The sequence below is a fragment of the Zootermopsis nevadensis genome, unplaced genomic scaffold, assembly GCF_977971745.1.
Source record: "Zootermopsis nevadensis isolate Lab colony 2312 unplaced genomic scaffold, Znev_1.0 Znev_ptg000025l, whole genome shotgun sequence".
NCBI classification, from domain to species: domain Eukaryota; kingdom Metazoa; phylum Arthropoda; class Insecta; order Blattodea; family Termopsidae; genus Zootermopsis; species Zootermopsis nevadensis.
This window is the reverse complement of record NW_028259157.1, coordinates 4,218,177-4,234,717: the sequence shown is the minus strand read 5'-3', so window position 1 is coordinate 4,234,717 and position 16,541 is coordinate 4,218,177. Positions and strand designations below refer to the sequence as shown.

At 43.1% G+C, this 16,541-nt stretch overlaps 1 protein-coding gene across 3 annotated transcripts in view; it reads right to left on the bottom strand.

Moving 5' to 3' along the window:
• Positions 1–16,541, bottom strand: part of LOC110840059 (uncharacterized) — a 44,808-nt gene that overhangs the window by 3,239 nt on the left and 25,028 nt on the right. The window lies entirely within an intron of this gene.

Below are 16,541 nucleotides of genomic sequence, written 5' to 3'. Positions count from 1 at the left end.
GACATGGTATAGCACACTATAAGAACTGTTGGGGGGGGATCATTGTGATCATTGTTATAAAAAGTAAAGTGAAGGTAAAGGTAAAGGTATCCCTAGTCTTGAGAAGTCACTTGTCCCAAATCTTGAGAAGTTCTTGTCCCAAGTCTTGAGAAATACTTGTCCCAAGTCGTGAGAAGTCACTCGTCCCAAGTCTTGAGAGGTCACTCGTCCCAAGTCTTGAGAAGTCACTCGTCCCAAGTCTTGAGAAGTTCTTATCCCAAGTCTTGAGAAGTCACTTGTCCCAAGTCTTGAGAAGTTCTTATCCCAAGTCTTGAGAAGTCACTTGTCCCAAGTCTTGAGAAGTCACTCGTCCCAAGTCTTGAGAACTCACTCGTCCCAAGTTTTGAGAAGTTCTTGTCCAAAGTCTTGAGAAGTCACTTGTCCGAAGTCTTGAGAAGTTCTTGTCCCAAGTCTTGAGAAGTTCTTGCCCCAAGTCTTGAGAAGTCACTCGTCCCAAGTCTTGAGAAGTCACTCGTCCCAAGTCTTGAGAAGTTCTTGTCCCAAGTCTTGAGAAGTCACTTGTCCCAAGTCTTGAGAAGTTCTTGTCCCAAGTCTTGAGAAGTCACTCGTCCCAAGTCTTGAGAAGTCACTCGTCCCAAGTCTTGAGAAGTCACTTGTCCCAAGCCTTGAGAAGTTCTTGTCCCAAGTCTTTTCTGCTTGTTTAGGGCTGTGCCTCACTCGTCTTTGCTGAATTCAAAATTTTTTCGAAAATTCTTAGTTTTCATGGCGTTTCACGCCATTTGCAGCCGTTTTTAATTTTTTTAAAATTTCGAAAAATTTTGAAAATTTTCAAATGGGTACCCCTTTGAGAAATTTCAATTTTTTCGAAAAATCTAAAAACGTTGCAAATCGTCCAAAAAGCGCACAAAACTAAGATTTTTTGAAAATTTTCAACTTTTAATTTTTTTCCAAATTTTCCGAAAATTTTTGGTTTTGTGCGCATATCAGAAGGTTTGCAGCGTTTTTTGATTTTTCGAAAAATGTGAAAAATTTTCCTTCTAAATTTGACCTGTCCCATCCCTATCAGGACTAGACTCCCAAGTCTTGAGAAGTCACTTTTCCCAAGTATTGAGAAGTCCTTGTCCCAAGTCTTGAGAAGTTCTTGTCCCAAGTCTTGAGAAGTCACTTGTCCCAAGTCTTGAGAAGTCACTCGTCCCAAGTCTTGAGAAGTCACTCGTCCCAAGTTTTGAGAAGTTCTTGTCCCAAGTCTTGAGAAGTCACTTGTCCCAAGTCTTGAGAAGTTCTTGTCCCAAGTCTTGAGAAGTTCTTGTCCCAAGTCTTGAGAAGTCACTCGTCCCAAGTCTTGAGAAGTTCTTGTCCCAAGTCTTGAGAAGCCACTTGTCCCAAGTCTTGAGAAGTTCTTGTCCCAAGTCTGGAGAAGTTCTTGTCCCAAGTCTTGAGAAGTCACTCGTCCCAAGTCTTGAGAGGTCACTCGTCCAAAGTCTTGAGAAGTCACTCGTCCCAAGTCTTGTGAAGTTCTTGTCCCAAGTCTTGAGAAGTCACTTGTCCCAAGTCTTGAGAAGTTCTATTCCGAAGTCTTGAGAAATCACTTGTCCCAAGTATTGAGAAGTCACTCGTCCCAAGACTTGAGAAGTCACTTGTCCCAAGTCTTGAGAAGTTCTTGTCCCAAGTCTTGAGAAGTTCTTGTCCCGAGTCTTGAGAAGTCATTCGTCCCAAGTCTTGAGAAATCACTTGTCCCAAGACTTGAGAAGTCAATCGTCCCAAGTTTTGAGAAGTTCTTGTCCCAAGTCTTGAGAAGTCACTTGTCCCAAGTCTTGAGAAGTTCTTGTCCCAAGTCTTGAGAAGTTCTTGTCCCAAGTCTTGAGAAGTTCTTGTCCCAAGACTTGAGAAGTTCTTGTCCAGAGTCTTGAGAAGTCATTCGTCCCAAGTATTGAGAAGTCACTTGTCCCAAGTATTGAGAAGTCACTCGTCCCAAGACTTGAGAAGTCACTTGTCCCAAGTATTGAGAAGTTCTTGTAACACGTCTTGAGAAGTTCTTGTCCCAAGTATTGAGAAGTCACTCGTCCCAAGTCTTGAGAAGCGACTTGTCCCAAGTCTTGAGAAGTTCTTGTCCCAAGCATTGAGAAATCACTTGTCCCAAGTCTTGAGACGTTCTTGTCCCAAGTCTTGAGAAGTTCTTGACCCAAGTCTTGAGAAGTCACTCATCCCAAGTCTTGAGAGGTCACTCTTCCCAAGTCTTGAGAAGTCACTCGTCCCAAGTCTTGAGAAGTTCTTGTCCCAAGTCTTGAGAAGTAACTTGTCCCAAGTTTTGAGAATTCTTATCCCAAGTCTTGAGAAGTCACTTGTCCCAAGTCTTGAGAAGTCACTCTTCCCAAGTCTTGAGAAGTCACTTGTCCCAAGTCTTGAGAAGTTCTTGTCCCAAGTCTTGAGAAGTCACTCGTCCCAAGTCTTGAGAAATCACTCGTCCCAAGTCTTGAGTAGTTCTTGTCCCAAGTCTTGAGAAGTCACTTGTCCCAAGTCTTGAGAAGTTCTTGTCCCAAGTCTTGAGAAGTTCTTGTCTCAAGTCTTGAGAAGTCACTCGTCCCATGTCTTGAGAAGTCACTCGTCCCAAGTCTTGAGAAGTCACTCGTCCCAAGTCTTGAGAAGTCACTTGTCCCAAGTCTTGAGAAGTTCTTGTCTCAAGTCTTCTCTGCTTGTTTAGGGCTGTGCCTCACCCGTCTTTGCTGAATTCAAAATTCTTTCGAAAATTTCAAAAATTCTTTGTTTTCTTCGCGTTTCACGCCATTTGCAGACGTTTTTAATTTTTTTAAAATTTCGAAATACTTTGAAAATTCTCAAAGAAAAATTTCGATTTTTTCGAAAAATTTCGAAAAATCTAAAAACGTTGCAAATCGTCCAAAACGCGCACAAAACTAAGAATTTTTGAAAAATTTCAACTTTTGATTTTTTCCGAATTTTCCGAAAAATTTTGGTTTTGTGCGCATTTCAGAAGGTTTGCAGCGTTTTTTGATTTTTCGAAAAATTTGAAAATTTTTCGTTCTAAATTTGACCTGTCCTATCCCTATCAGGACTGCACGCCCAAGTATTGAGATGTCACTTGTCCCAAGTTTTGAGAAGTTCTTGTCTCAAGTCTTGAGAAGTCACTTGCCCAATTCTTGAGAAGTTTTTGTCCCAAGTCTTGAGAAGTCACTTGTCCCAAGTCTTGAGAAGGTCTTGTCCCAAGTCTTGAGAAGTTCTTGTCCCAAGTCTTGAGAAGTCACTCGTCCCAAGTCTTGAGAAGTCACTTGTCCCAAGTCTTGAGAAGTGCGTGTCCCAAGTCTTGAGAAGTTCTTGCCCCAAGTCTTGAGAAGTGCGTGTCCCAGGTCTTGAGAAGTGCGTGTCCCAAGTCTTGAGAAGTGCGTGTCCCAAGAATTGAGAAGTTCTAGTCCCAAGTCTTGAGAAGTTCTTGTCCCAGGTCTTGAGAAGTTCTTGTCCCAAGTCTTGAGAATTCACTCATCCCAAGTCTTCAGAAGTCACTCGTCCCAAGTCTTGAGAAATTCTTGTCCCAAGTCTTGTTAAGTCACTTGTCCCAAGTCTTGAGAAGTTCTTGTCCCAAGTCTTGAGAAGTTCTTGTCCCAAGTCTTGAGAAGTCACTCGTCCCAAGTCTTGAGAAGTCACTCGTCCCAAGTCTTGAGAAGTCACTCGTCACAAGTCTTGAGAAGTCACTTGTCCCAAGTCTAGAGAAGTTCTTGTCCCAAGTCTTCTCTGCTTGTTTAGGGCTGTGCCTCACCCGTCTTTGCTGAATTCAAAATGTTTTCGAATATTTCGAAAATTCTTTGTTTTCTTCGCGTTTCACGCCATTTGCAGACGTTTTTAATTTTTTTAAAATTTCGAAAAATTTTGAAAATTCTCAGAGGGGTACCCCTTTGAGAAATTTCAATTTTTTCGAAAAATTTCGAAAAATCTAAAAACGTTGCAAATCGTCCAAAAAGCGCAAAAAACTAGGAATTTTTGAAAAATTTCAACTTTTAATTTTTTTCCGAATTTTCCGAAAATTTTTGGTTTTGTGCGCATTTCAGAAGGTTTGCAGGGTTTTTTGATTTTTCGAAAAATTTGAAAATTTTTCCTTCTAAATTTGACCTGTCCTATCCCTATCAGGACTGGACGCCCAAGTCTTGAGATGTCACTTGTCCCAAGTCTTGAGAAGTTCTTGTCCCAAGTCTTGAGAAGTCACTCGTCCCAAGTCTTGAGAAATCACTCGTCCCAAGTCTTGAGAAATCACTCGTCCCAAGTCTTGAGAAGTCACTCGTCCCAAGTCTTGAGAAGTCACTTGTACCAAGTGTTGAGAAGTGCGTGTCCCATGTCTTGAGAAGTGCGTGTCCCAAGTCTTGAGAAGTGCGTGTCCCAAGTTTTGAGAAGTCACTTGTCGCAAGTCTTGAGAAGTCACTCGTCCCAAGTCTTGAGAAATCACTCGTCCCAAGTCTTGAAAAGTCACTCGTCCCAAGTCTTGAGAAGTCACTCGTCCCAAGTCTTGAGAAGTCACTCGTCCCAAGTCTTGAGAAGTCACTTGTCCCAAGTGTTGAGAAGTGCGTGTCCCAAGTCTTGAGAAGAGCGTGTCCCAAGTCTTGAGAAGTTCTTTTCCCAAGTCTTGAGAAGTTCTTGTCCCAAGTCTTGAGAAGTGCGTGTCCCATGTCTTGAGAAGTGCGTGTCCCAAGTCTTGAGAAATGCGTGTCCCAAGTCTTGAGAACTTCTTGTCCCAAGTCTTGAGAAGTTCTTGTCCCAAGTCTTGAGAAATCACTCGTCCCAAGTCTTGAGAAGTCACTCGTCTCAAGTCTTGAGAAGTCACTCGTCCCAAGTCTTGAGAAGTCACTCGTCCCAAGTCTTGAGAAGTTCTTGTCCCAAGTCTTGAAAAGTCGCTTGTCCCAAGTCTTGAGAAGTTCTTGTCCCAAGTCTTGAGAAGTCACTCGTCCCAAGTCTTGAGAAGTCACTTGTCCCAAGTCTTGAGAAGTTCTTGTCTCAAGTTTTCTCTGCTTCTTTAGGTTGTGCCTCAAACGTCTTTGCTGAATTCAAAATGTTTTCGAAAATTCTTTGTTTTCTTCGCGTTTCACGCCATTTGCAGAAGTTTTTAATTTTTTTAAAATTTCGAAAAATTTTGAAAATTCTCAGAGGGGTACCCCTTTGAGAAATTTCAATTTTTTCGAAAAATTTCGAAAAATCTAAAAACGTTGCAAATCGTCCAAAAAGCGCACAAAACTAAAAATATTTGAAAATTTTCAACTTTTAATTTTTTTCCGAATTTTCCGAAAATTTTTGGTTTTGTGCGCATTTCAGAAGGTTTGCAGCTTTTTTTGATTTTTCGAAAAATTTGAAAATTTTTCCTCCTAAATTTGACCTGTCCTATCCCTATCAGGACAGGACTCCCAAGTCTTGAGATGTCACTTGTCCCAAGTCTTGAGGAGTTCTTGTCGCAAGTCTTGAGAAGTCACTTGTCCCAAGTCTTGAGAAGTCACTCGACCCAAGTCTTGAGAAGTCACTCGTCCCAAGTCTTGAGAAGTTCTTGTCCCAAGTCTTATAAAGTCACTTGTCCCAAGTCTTGAGAAGTTCTTGTCCCAAGTCTTGAGAAGTCACTCGTCTCAAGTCTTGAGAAGTCACTCGTCCCAAGTCTTGAGAAGTCACTCGTCCGAAGTCTTGAGATTTCACTAGTCCCAAGTGTTGAGAAGTGCGTAACCCATGTCTTGAGAAGTGTGTGTTCCAAGTCTTGAGAAGTGCGTGTCCCAAGGCTTGAGAAGTTCTTGTCCCAAGTCTTGAGAAGTTCTATTCCCAAGTCTTGAGAAATCACTTGTCCCAAGTATTGAGAAGTCACTCGTCCCAAGACTTGAGAAGTCACTTGTCCCAAGTCTTGAGAAGTTCTTGTCCCAAGACTTGAGAAGTTCTTGTCCAGAGTCTTGAGAAGTCATTCGTCCCAAGTATTGAGAAGTCACTTGTCCCAAGTATTGAGAAGTCACTCGTCCCAAGACTTGAGAAGTCACTTGTCCCAAGTATTGAGAAGTTCTTGTAACAAGTCTTGAGAAGTTCTTGTCCCAAGTATTGAGAAGTCACTCGTCCCAAGTCTTGAGAAGCGACTTGTCCCAAGTCTTGAGAAGTTCTTGTCCCAAGCATTGAGAAGTCACTTGTCCCAAGTCTTGAGACGTTCTTGTCCCAAGTCTTGAGAAGTTCTTGACCCAAGTCTTGAGAAGTCACTCATCCCAAGTCTTGAGAGGTCACTCTTCCCAAGTCTTGAGAAGTCACTCGTCCCAAGTCTTGAGAAGTTCTTGTCCCAAGTCTTGAGAAGTAACTTGTCCCAAGTTTTGAGAATTCTTATCCCAAGTCTTGAGAAGTCACTTGTCCCAAGTCTTGAGAAGTCACTCTTCCCAAGTCTTGAGAAGTCACTTGTCCCAAGTCTTGAGAAGTTCTTGTCCCAAGTCTTGAGAAGTCACTCGTCCCAAGTCTTGAGAAATCACTCGTCCCAAGTCTTGAGAAGTTCTTGTCCCAAGTCTTGAGAAGTCACTTGTCCCAAGTCTTGAGAAGTTCTTGTCCCAAGTCTTGAGAAGTTCTTGTCCCAAGTCTTATAAAGTCACTTGTCCCAAGTCTTGAGAAGTTCTTGTCCCAAGTCTTGAGAAGTCACTCGTCTCAAGTCTTGAGAAGTCACTCGTCCCAAGTCTTGAGAAGTCACTCGTCCGAAGTCTTGAGATTTCACTAGTCCCAAGTGTTGAGAAGTGCGTATCCCATGTCTTGAGAAGTGTGTATCCCAAGTCTTGAGAAGTGCGTGTCCCAAGGCTTGAGAAGTTCTTGTCCCAAGTCTTGAGAAGTTCTTGTCCCAAGTCTTGAAAAGTGCATGTCCCATGTCTTGAGAAGTGCGTGTACCAAGTCTTGAGAAGTGCGTGTCCCAAGTCTTGAGAAGTTCTTGTCCCAAGTCTTGAAAAGTCGCTTGTCCCAAGTCTTGAGAAGTTCTTGTCCCAAGTCTTGAGAAGTCACTCGTCCCAAGTCTTGAGAAGTCACTCGTCCCAAGTCTTGAGAAGTCACTTGTCCCAAGTCTTGAGAAGTTCTTGTCTCAAGTTTTCTCTGCTTCTTTAGGTTGTGCCTCAAACGTCTTTGCTGAATTCAAAATGTTTTCGAAAATTTCGAAAATTCTTTGTTTTCTTCGCGTTTCACGCCATTTGCAGAAGTTTTTAATTTTTTTAAAATTTCGAAAAAATTTGAAAATTCTCAAAGGGGTACCCCTTTGAGAAATTTCAATTTTTTCGAAAAATTTCGAAAAATCTAAAAACGTTGCAAATCGTCCAAAAAGCGCACAAAACTAAGAATATTTGAAAATATTCAACTTTTAATTTTTTTCCGAATTTTCGGAAAATTTTTGGTTTTGTGCGCTTTTCTGAATGTTTGCAGCTTTTTTTGATTTTTCGAAAAATTTGAAAATTTTTCCTTCTAAATTTGACCTGTCCTATCCCTATCAGGACAGGAATCCCAAGTCTTGAGATGTCACTTGTCCCAAGTCTTAAGGAGTTCTTGTCGCAAGTCTTGAGAAGTCACTTGTCCCAAGTCTTGAGAGGTAACTCGTCCCAAGTCTTGAGAAGTCACTCGTCCCAAGTCTTGAGAAGTTCTTGTCCCAAGTCTTAAAAAGTCACTTGTCCCAAGTCTTGAGAAGTTCTTGTCCCAAGTCTTGACAAGTCACTCGTCTCAAGTCTTGAGAAGTCACTCGTCCCAAGTCTTGAGAAGTCACTCGTCCGAAGTCTTGAGATTTCACTAGTCCCAAGTGTTGAGAAGTGCGTATCCCATGTCTTGAGAAGTGCGTGTCCCAAGTCTTGAGAAGTGCGTGTCCCAAGGCTTGAGAAGTTCTTGTCCCAAGTCTTGAGAAGTTCTTGTCCCAAGTCTTGAAAAGTGTATGTCCCATGTCTTGAGAAGTGCGTGTCCCAAGTCTTGAGAAGTGCGTGTCCCAAGTCTTGAGAAGTTCTTGTCCCAAGTCTTGAGAATTTCTTGTCCCAAGTCTTAAGATGTCACTCGTCCCAAGTCTTGAGAAGTCACTCGTCCCAAGTCTTGAGAAGTCACTCGTCCCAAGTCTTGAGAAGTTCTTGTCCCAAGTCTTGAAAAGTCACTTGTCCCAAGTCTTGAGAAGTTCTTGTCCCAAGTCTTGAGAAGTCACTTGTCCCAAGTCTTGAGAAGTCACTCGTCCCAAGTCTTGAGAAATCACTCGTCCCAAGTCTTGAGAAGTCACTCGTCCCAAGTCTTGAGAAGTCACTCGTCCCAAGTCTTGAGAAGTCACTTGTCCCAAGTGTTAAGAAGTGCGTGTCCCATGTCTTGAGAAGTGCGTGTCCCAAGTCTTGAGAAGTGCGTGTCCCAAGTCTTGAGAAATGCGTGTCCCAAGTCTTGAGAACTTCTTGTCCCAAGTCTTGAGAAGTTCTTGTCCCAAGTCTTGAGAAGTCACTCGTCCCAAGTCTTGAGAAGTCACTCGTCTCAAGTCTTGAGAAGTCACTCGTCCCAAGTCTTGAGAAGTCACTCGTCTCAAGTCTTGAGAAGTTCTTGTCCCAAGTCTTGAGAAGTCACATGTCCCAAGTCTTGAGAAGTCACTCGTCTCAAGTCTTGAGAAGTCACTCGTCCCAAGTCTTGAGAAGTCACTCGTCCGAAGTCTTGAGATTTCACTAGTCCCAAGTGTTGAGAATTGCGTATCCCATGTCTTGAGAAGTGCGTGTCCCAAGTCTTGAGAAGTGCGTGTCCCAAGGCTTGAGAAGTTCTTGTCCCAAGTCTTGAGACGTTCTTGTCCCAAGTCTTGAAATGTGCATGACCCATGTCTTGAGAAGTGCGTGTCCCAAGTCTTGAGAAGTGCGTGTCCCAAGTCTTGAGAAGTTCTTGTCCCAAGTCTTGAGAATTTCTTGTCCCAAGTCTTAAGAAATCACTCGTCCCAAGTCTTGAGAAGTCACTCGTCCCATGTCTTGAGAAGTCACTTGTCCCAAGTCTTGAGAAGTCACTCGTCCCAAGTCTTGAGAAATAACTCGTCCCAAGTCTTGAGAAATCCCCCGTCCCAAGTCTTGAGAAGTCACTCGTCCCAAGCCTTGAGAAGTCACTTGTCCCAAGTGTTAAGAAGTGCGTGTCCCATGTCTTGAGAAGTGCGTGTCCCAAGTCTTGAGAAGTGCGTGTCCCAAGTCTTGAGAAGTTCTTTTCCCAAGTCTTGAGAAGTTCTTGTCCCAAGTCTTGAGAAGTGCGTGTGCCATGTCTTGAGAAGTGCGTGTCCCAAGTCTTGAGAAATGCGTGTCCCAAGTCTTGAGAATTCTTGTCCCAAGTCTTGAGAAGTCACTCGTCCCAAGTCTTGAGAAGTCACTCGTCCCAAGTCTTGAGAAGTCACTCGTCCCAAGTCTTGAGAAGTCACTCGTCTCAAGTCTTGAGAAGTTCTTGTCCCAAGTCTTGAAAAGTCGCTTGTCCCAAGTCTTGAGAAGTTCTTGTCCCAAGTCTTGAGAAGTCACTCGTCCCAAGTCTTGAGAAGTCACTCGTCCCAAGTCTTGAGAAGTCACTTGTCCCAAGTCTTGAGAAGTTCTTGTCTCAAGTTTTCTCTGCTTCTTTAGGGCTGTGCCTCAAACGTCTTTGCTGAATTCAAAATGTTTTCGAAATGTTTGAGAAATTTCAATTTTTTCGAAAAATTTCGAAAAATCTAAAAACGTTGCAAATCGTCCAAAAAGCGCACAAAACTAAGAATATTTGAAAATTTTCAACTTTTAATTTTTTTCCGAATTTTCCGAAAATTTTTGGTTTTGTGCGCATTTCAGAAGGTTTGCAGCTTTTTTTGATTTTTCGAAAAATTTGAAAATTTTTCCTTCTAAATTTGACCTGTCCTATCCCTATCAGGACAGGACTCCCAAGTCTTGAGATGTCACTTGTCCCAAGTCTTGAGGAGTTCTTGTCGCAAGTCTTGGGAAGTCACTTGTCCGAAGACTTGAGAGGTCACTCGTCCCAAGTCTTGAGAAGTCACTCGTCTCAAGTCTTGAGAAGTTCTTGTCCCAAGTCTTGAAAAGTCACTTGTCCCAAGTCTTGAGAAGTTCTTGTCCCAAGTCTTGAGAAGTCACTCTTCCCAAGTCTTGAGAAGTCACTCGTCTCAAGTCTTGAGAAGTTCTTGTCCCAAGTCTTGAAAAGTCACTTGTCCCAAGTGTTGAGAAGTGCGTATCCCATGTCTTGAGAAGTGCGTGTCCCAAGTCTTGAGAAGTGCGTGTCCCAAGGCTTGAGATGTTCTTGTCTCAAGTCTTGAGAAGTTCTTGTCCCAAGTCTTGAAAAGTGCATATCCCATGTCTTGAGAAGTGCGTGTCCCAAGTCTTGATAAGTGCGTGTCCCAAGTCTTGAGAAGTTCTTGTCCCAAGTCTTGAGAATTTCTTGTCCCAAGTCTTAAGAAGTCACTCGTCCCAAGTTTTGAGAAGTCACTCGTCCCAAGTCTTGAGAAGTCACTCGTCCCAAGTCTTGAGTTCTTGTCCCAAGTCTTGAAAAGTCACTTGTCCCAAGTCTTGAGAAGTTCTTGTCCCAAGTCTTGAGAAGTCACTTGTCCCAAGTCTTGAGAAGTCACTCGTCCAAAGTCTTGAGAAGTCACTTGTCCCAAGTCTTGAGAAGTTCTTGTCCTAAGTCTTGAGAAGTCACTTGTCCCAAGTCTTGAGAAGTCACTCGTCCCAAGTCTTGAGAAGTCACTCGTCCCAAGTCTTGAGAAGTCACTTGTCCCAAGTCTTGAGAAGTTCTTGTCCCAAGTCTTGAGAAATTCTTGTCCCAAGTCTTGAGAAGTCACTCGTCACAAGTCTTGAGAAGTCACTTGTCCCAAATCTTGAGAAGTTCTTGTCCCAAGTCTTGAGATGTCTCTTGTCCCAAGTTTTGAGTAGTTCTTGTCCCAAGTCTTTAGAAGTTCTTGTCCCAAGTCTTGAGAAGTCACTCGTCCCAAGCTTTGAGAAGTCACTCGTCCCAAGTCTTGAGAAGTCACTCGTCCCAAGTCTTGAGAAGTTCTTGTCCCAAGTCTTGAGAAGTCACTTCCCAAGTCTTGAGACGTTCTTGTCCCAAGTCTTGAGAAGTTCTTGCCCCAAGTCTTGAGAAGTCACTCGTCCCAAGTCTTGAGTACTTCTTGTCCCAAGTCTTGAGAAGTCACTCGTCCCAAGTCTTGAGACGTTCTTGTCCCAAGTCTTAAAAAGTCACTTGTCCCAAGTCTTGAGAAGTTCTTGTCCCAAGTCTTGAGAAGTCACTCGTCTCAAGTCTTGAGAAGTCACTCGTCCCAAGTCTTGAGAAGTCACTCGTCCGAAGTCTTGAGATTTCACTAGCCCCAAGTGTTGAGAAGTGCGTAACCCATGTCTTGAGAAGTGCGTGTCCCATGTCTTGAGAAGTGCGTATCCCAAGGCTTGAGAAGTTCTTGTCCCAATTTTTGAGAATTTCTTGTCCCAAGTCTTGAAAAGTGCATGTCCCATGTCTTGAGAAGTGCGTGTCCCAAGTCTTGAGAAGTGCGTGTCCCAAGTCTTGAGAATTTCTTGTCCCAAGTCTTGAGAATTTCTTGTCCCAAGTCTTAAGAAGTCACTCGTCCCAAGTCTTGAGAAGTCACTCGTCCCAAGTCTTGAGAAGTCACTCGTCTCAAGTCTTGAGAAGTTCTTGTCCCAAGTCTTGGAAAGTCACTTGTCCCAAGTCTTGAGAAGTTCTTGTCCCAAGTCTTGAGAAGTCACTTGTCCCAAGTCTTAAGAAGTCACTCGTCCCAAGTCTTGAGAAGTCACTCGTCCCAAGTCTTGAGAAATCACTTGTCCCAAGTCTTGAAAAGTCACTCGTCCCAAGTCTTGAGAAATCACTCGTCCCAAGTCTTGAGAAGTCACTCGTCCCAAGTCTTGAGAAGTCACTCGTCCCAAGTCTTGAGAAGTCACTTGTCCCAAGTGTTAAGAAGTGCGTGTCCCATGTCTTGAGAAGTGCGTGTCCCAAGTCTTGAGAAGTTCTTTTCCCAAGTCTTGAGAAGTTCTTGTCCCAAGTCTGAGAAGTGCGTGTCCCATGTCTTGAGAAGTGCGTGTCCCAAGTCTTGAGAAATGCGTGTCCCAAGTCTTGAGAAGTTCTTGTTCCAAGTCTTGAGAAGTTCTTGTCCCAAGTCTTGAGAAGTCACTCGTCCCAAGTCTTGAGAAGTCACTCGTCTCAAGTCTTTAGAAGTCACTCGTCCCAAGTCTTGAGAAGTCACTCGTCTCAAGTCTTGAGAAGTTCTTGTCCCAAGTCTTGAAAAGTCGCTTGTCCCAAGTCTTGAGAAGTTCTTGTCCCAAGTCTTGAGAAGTCACTCGTCCCAAGTCTTGAGAAGTCACTCGTCCCAAGTCTTGAGAAGTCACTTGTCCCAAGTCTTGAGAAGTTCTTGTCTCAAGTTTTCTCTGCTTCTTTAGGGCTGTGCCTCAAACGTCTTTGCTGAATTCAAAATGTTTTCGAAATGTTTGAGAAATTTCAATTTTTTCGAAAAATTTCGTAAAATCTAAAAACGTTGCAAATTTTCCAAAAAGCGCACAAAACTAAGAATATTTGAAAATTTTCAACTTTTAATTTTTTCCGAATTTTCCGAAAATTTTTGGTTTTGTGCGCATTTCAGAAGGTTTGCAGCATTTTTTGATTTTTCGAAAAATTTGAAAATTTTTCCTTCTAAATTTGACCTGTCCTATCGCTATCAGGACAGGACTCCCAAGTCTTGAGATGTCACTTGTCCCAAGTCTTGAGGAGTTCTTGTCGCAAGTATTGAGAAGTCACTTGTCCCAAGTCTTGAGAGGTCACTCGTCCCAAGTCTTGAGAAGTCACTCGTCCCAAGACTTGAGAAGTTCTTGTCCCAAGTCTTGAAAAGTCACTTGTCCCAACTCTTGAGAAATTCTTGTCCCAAGTCTTGAGAAGTCACTCGTCCCAAGTCTTGAGAAGTCACTCGTCCCAAGTCTTGAGAAGTCACTCGTCCGAAGTCTTGAGATTTCACTAGTCCCAAGTGTTCAGAAGTGCGTATCCCATGTCTTGAGAAGTGCGTGTCACAAGTCTTGAGAAGTGCGTGTCCCAAGGCTTGAGATGTTCTTGTCCCAAGTCTTGAGAAGTTCTTGTCCCAAGTCTTGAAAAGTGCATGTCCCATGTCTTGAGAAGTGCGTGTCCCAAGTCTTGATAAGTGCGTGTCCCAAGTCTTGAGAAGTTCTTGTCCCAAGTCTTGACAATTTCTTGTCCCAAGTCTTAAGAAGTCACTCGTCCCAAGTTTTGAGAAGTCACTCGTCCCAAGTCTTGAGAAGTCACTCGTCCCAAGTCTTGAGTTCTTGTCCCAAGTCTTGAAAAGTCACTTGTCCCAAGTCTTGAGAAGTTCTTGTCCCAAGTCTTGAGAAGTCACTTGTCCCAAGTCTTGAGAAGTCACTCGTCCAAAGTCTTGAGAAGTCACTTGTCCCAAGTCTTGAGAAGTTCTTGTCCTAAGTCTTGAGAAGTCACTTGTCCCAAGTCTTGAGAAGTCACTCGTCCCAAGTCTTGAGAAGTCACTTGTCCCAAGTCTTGAGAAGTCACTTGTCCCAAGTCTTGAGAAGTTCATGTCCCAAGTCTTCAGAAATTCTTGTCCCAAGTCTTGAGAAGTCACTCGTCACAAGTCTTGAGAAGTCACTTGTCCCAAGTCTTGAGAAGTTCTTGTCCCAAGTCTTGGGACGAGTGACTTCTCAAGACTTGGGACGAGTGACTTCTCAAGACTTGGGACCAGTGACTTTTCAAGACTTGGGACAAGAACTTCTCAAGACTTGCGACAAGTGACTTCTCAAGACATGGGACGAGTGACTTATCAAGACATGGGACAAGTGATTTCTCAAGACTTCGGACAAGAACTTCTCAAGACTTGGGACAAGTTACTTCTCAAGACTTGGGACAAGAACTTCTTAAGACTTGGGACGAGTGACTTCTCAAGACTTGGGACGAATGACTTCTCAAGGCTTGGACCAAGAACTTCTCAAGACTCTGGACAAGAACTTCTTAAGACTTGGGACAAGTGACTTCTCAAGACTTGGGACAAGAACTTCTCAAGACTTGGGACGATTGACTTCTCAAGACTTGGGACGAGTGACTTCTCAAGACTTGGGACGAGTGACTTCTCAAGACTTGGGACAAGAACTTCTCAAGACTTGGGACAAGAACTTCTCAAGACTTGAGACAAGTGACTTCTCAAGACTTGGGACAAGAACTTCTCAAGACTTGGGACAAGGATTTCTCAAGACTTGGGGCAAGTGACTTCTCAAGACTTGGGACGAGAACTTCTCAAGACTTGGGACGAGTGACTTCTCAAGACTTGAGACGAGTGACTTCTCAAGACTTGTGACGATTGACTTCTCAAGAATTGGGACGAGTGACTTCTCAAGACTTGGGAAAAGAACTTCTCAAGACTTGGGACAAGAACTTCTCAAGACTTGGGACAAGTGACTTCTCAAAACTTGGGACGAGTGACTTCTCAAGACTTGGGACAAGTGACTTCTAGAGACTTGGGAAAAGAACTTCTCAAGACTTGGGACAAGTGACTTCTCAAGACTTGGGACAAGAACTTCTCAAGACTTGGGACGAGAGACTTCTCAAGACTTGAGACGAGTGACCTCTCAAGACTTGGGACGAATCACTACTCAAGACTTGGGACAAGAACTTCTCAAGACTTGGGACAAGAACTTCTCAAGACTTGGGACAAGTTACTTCTCAAGACTTGGGGCAAGAACTTCTCAAGACTTGGGACGAGTGACTTCTCAAGGCTTGGGACAAGAACTTCTCAAGACTTGGGACAAGTGACTTCTCAAGACTTGGGACAAGAACTTCTCAAGACTTGGGACAAGAACTTCTCAAAACTTGGGACGATTGACTTCTCAAGACTTGGGACGAGTGACTTCTCAAGACTTGGGACAAGTGACTTCTCAGGGCTTGGGACATGAACTTCTCAAGACTTGGGACAACGACTTCTTAAGACTTGGGAAAAGAGACTTCTCAAGACTTGGGAGTCTAGTCCTGATAGGGATGGGACAGGTCAAATTTAGAAGAAAAATTTTTCAAATTTTTCGAAAAATCAAAAAACGCTGCAAACCTGAAAAGCGCACAAAACCAAAAAATTTCGGAAAATTCGGAAAAAATTAAAGTTGGAAATTTTCAAACATTCTTAGTTTTGTGCGCTTTTGGACGATTTGCAACGTTTTTAGATTTTTCGAAAAAATTGAAATTTCTCAAAATTTTCCGAAATTTTAAGAAAATTAAAAACGGTTGTAAGTGGCGTGAAAATCTAAGAAACTAAGAATTTTAGAAATTTTCGAAAAAATTTTGAATTCAGCAAAGACGGGTGAATCACAGCCCTAAACAAGCAGAGAAGACTTGGGACAGGAACTTCTCACGACTTGGGACAAGTGAATTCTCAAGAGTTAGGACGAGTGACTTCTCAAGACGTGGGACGAGTGACTTCTCAAGACTTGGGACGAGTGACTTCTCAAGACTTGGGACAAGAACTTCTGAAGACTTGGGACGAGTGACTTCTCAATACTTGGGACGAGTGACCTCTCAAGACTTGAGACGTGTGACTTCTCAAGACTTGGGACAAGAACTTTTCAAGACTTGGGACACGTACTTCTCAATACTTGGGACACGCACTTCTCAAGATATGGGACACGCACTTCTCAAGACTTGGGACAAGAACTTCTCAAGACTTGGGACAAGAACTTCTCAAGACTTGGGACACGCACTTCTCAAGACATGGGACACGCACTTCTCAAGACTTGGGAAAAGTGACTTCTCAAGACTTGGGACGAGTGACTTCTCAAGACTTGGGACGAGTGACTTCTCAAGACTTGGGACAAGAACTTCTCAAGACTTCGGACAAGTGACTTCTCAAGACTTGGGACGAGTGACATCTCAAGTCTTGGGACAAGTGACTTCTCAAGACTTGGGACAAATGACTATTCAAGACTTGGGACAATAACTTCTGAAGATTTGGGACGAGTGACTTCTCAAGACTTGAAACGAGTGACCTCTCAAGGCTTGGGACGAGTGACTTCTCAAGACTTGGGACAAGAACTTATCAAGACTTGGGACAAGAACTTCTCAAGACTTGGGAAAATTGACGTCTCATGACTTGGGACAAGAACTTCTCAAGACTTGGGACGAGTGACTTCTCAAGATTCGGGACGAATAATTTCTCAAGACTTGGGACAAGTGACTTCTGAAGACTTGGGACAAGTGACTTCTCAAGACTTGGGACAAGAACTTCTCAAGACTTGGGACAACTTCTCAAGACTTGGGACAAGTGACTTCTCATGACTTGGGAAAATTGACTTCTCAAGACTTGGGACAAGAAATTCTCAATACTTGGGACGAGTGACTTCACAAGATTTGGGACGAATAAATTCTCAAGACTTGGGAAAAGTGACTTCTCAAGACTTCGGACAAGTGACTTCTCAAGACTTGGGACAAGAACTTCTCAAGACATGGGACAAGATCTTCTCAAGACTTGGGACAAGAACTTCTCAAAATTTGGGACAATTGACTTCTCAAGACTTGGGACAAGAACTTCTCAAGACTTGGGACGAGTGACTTCTCAA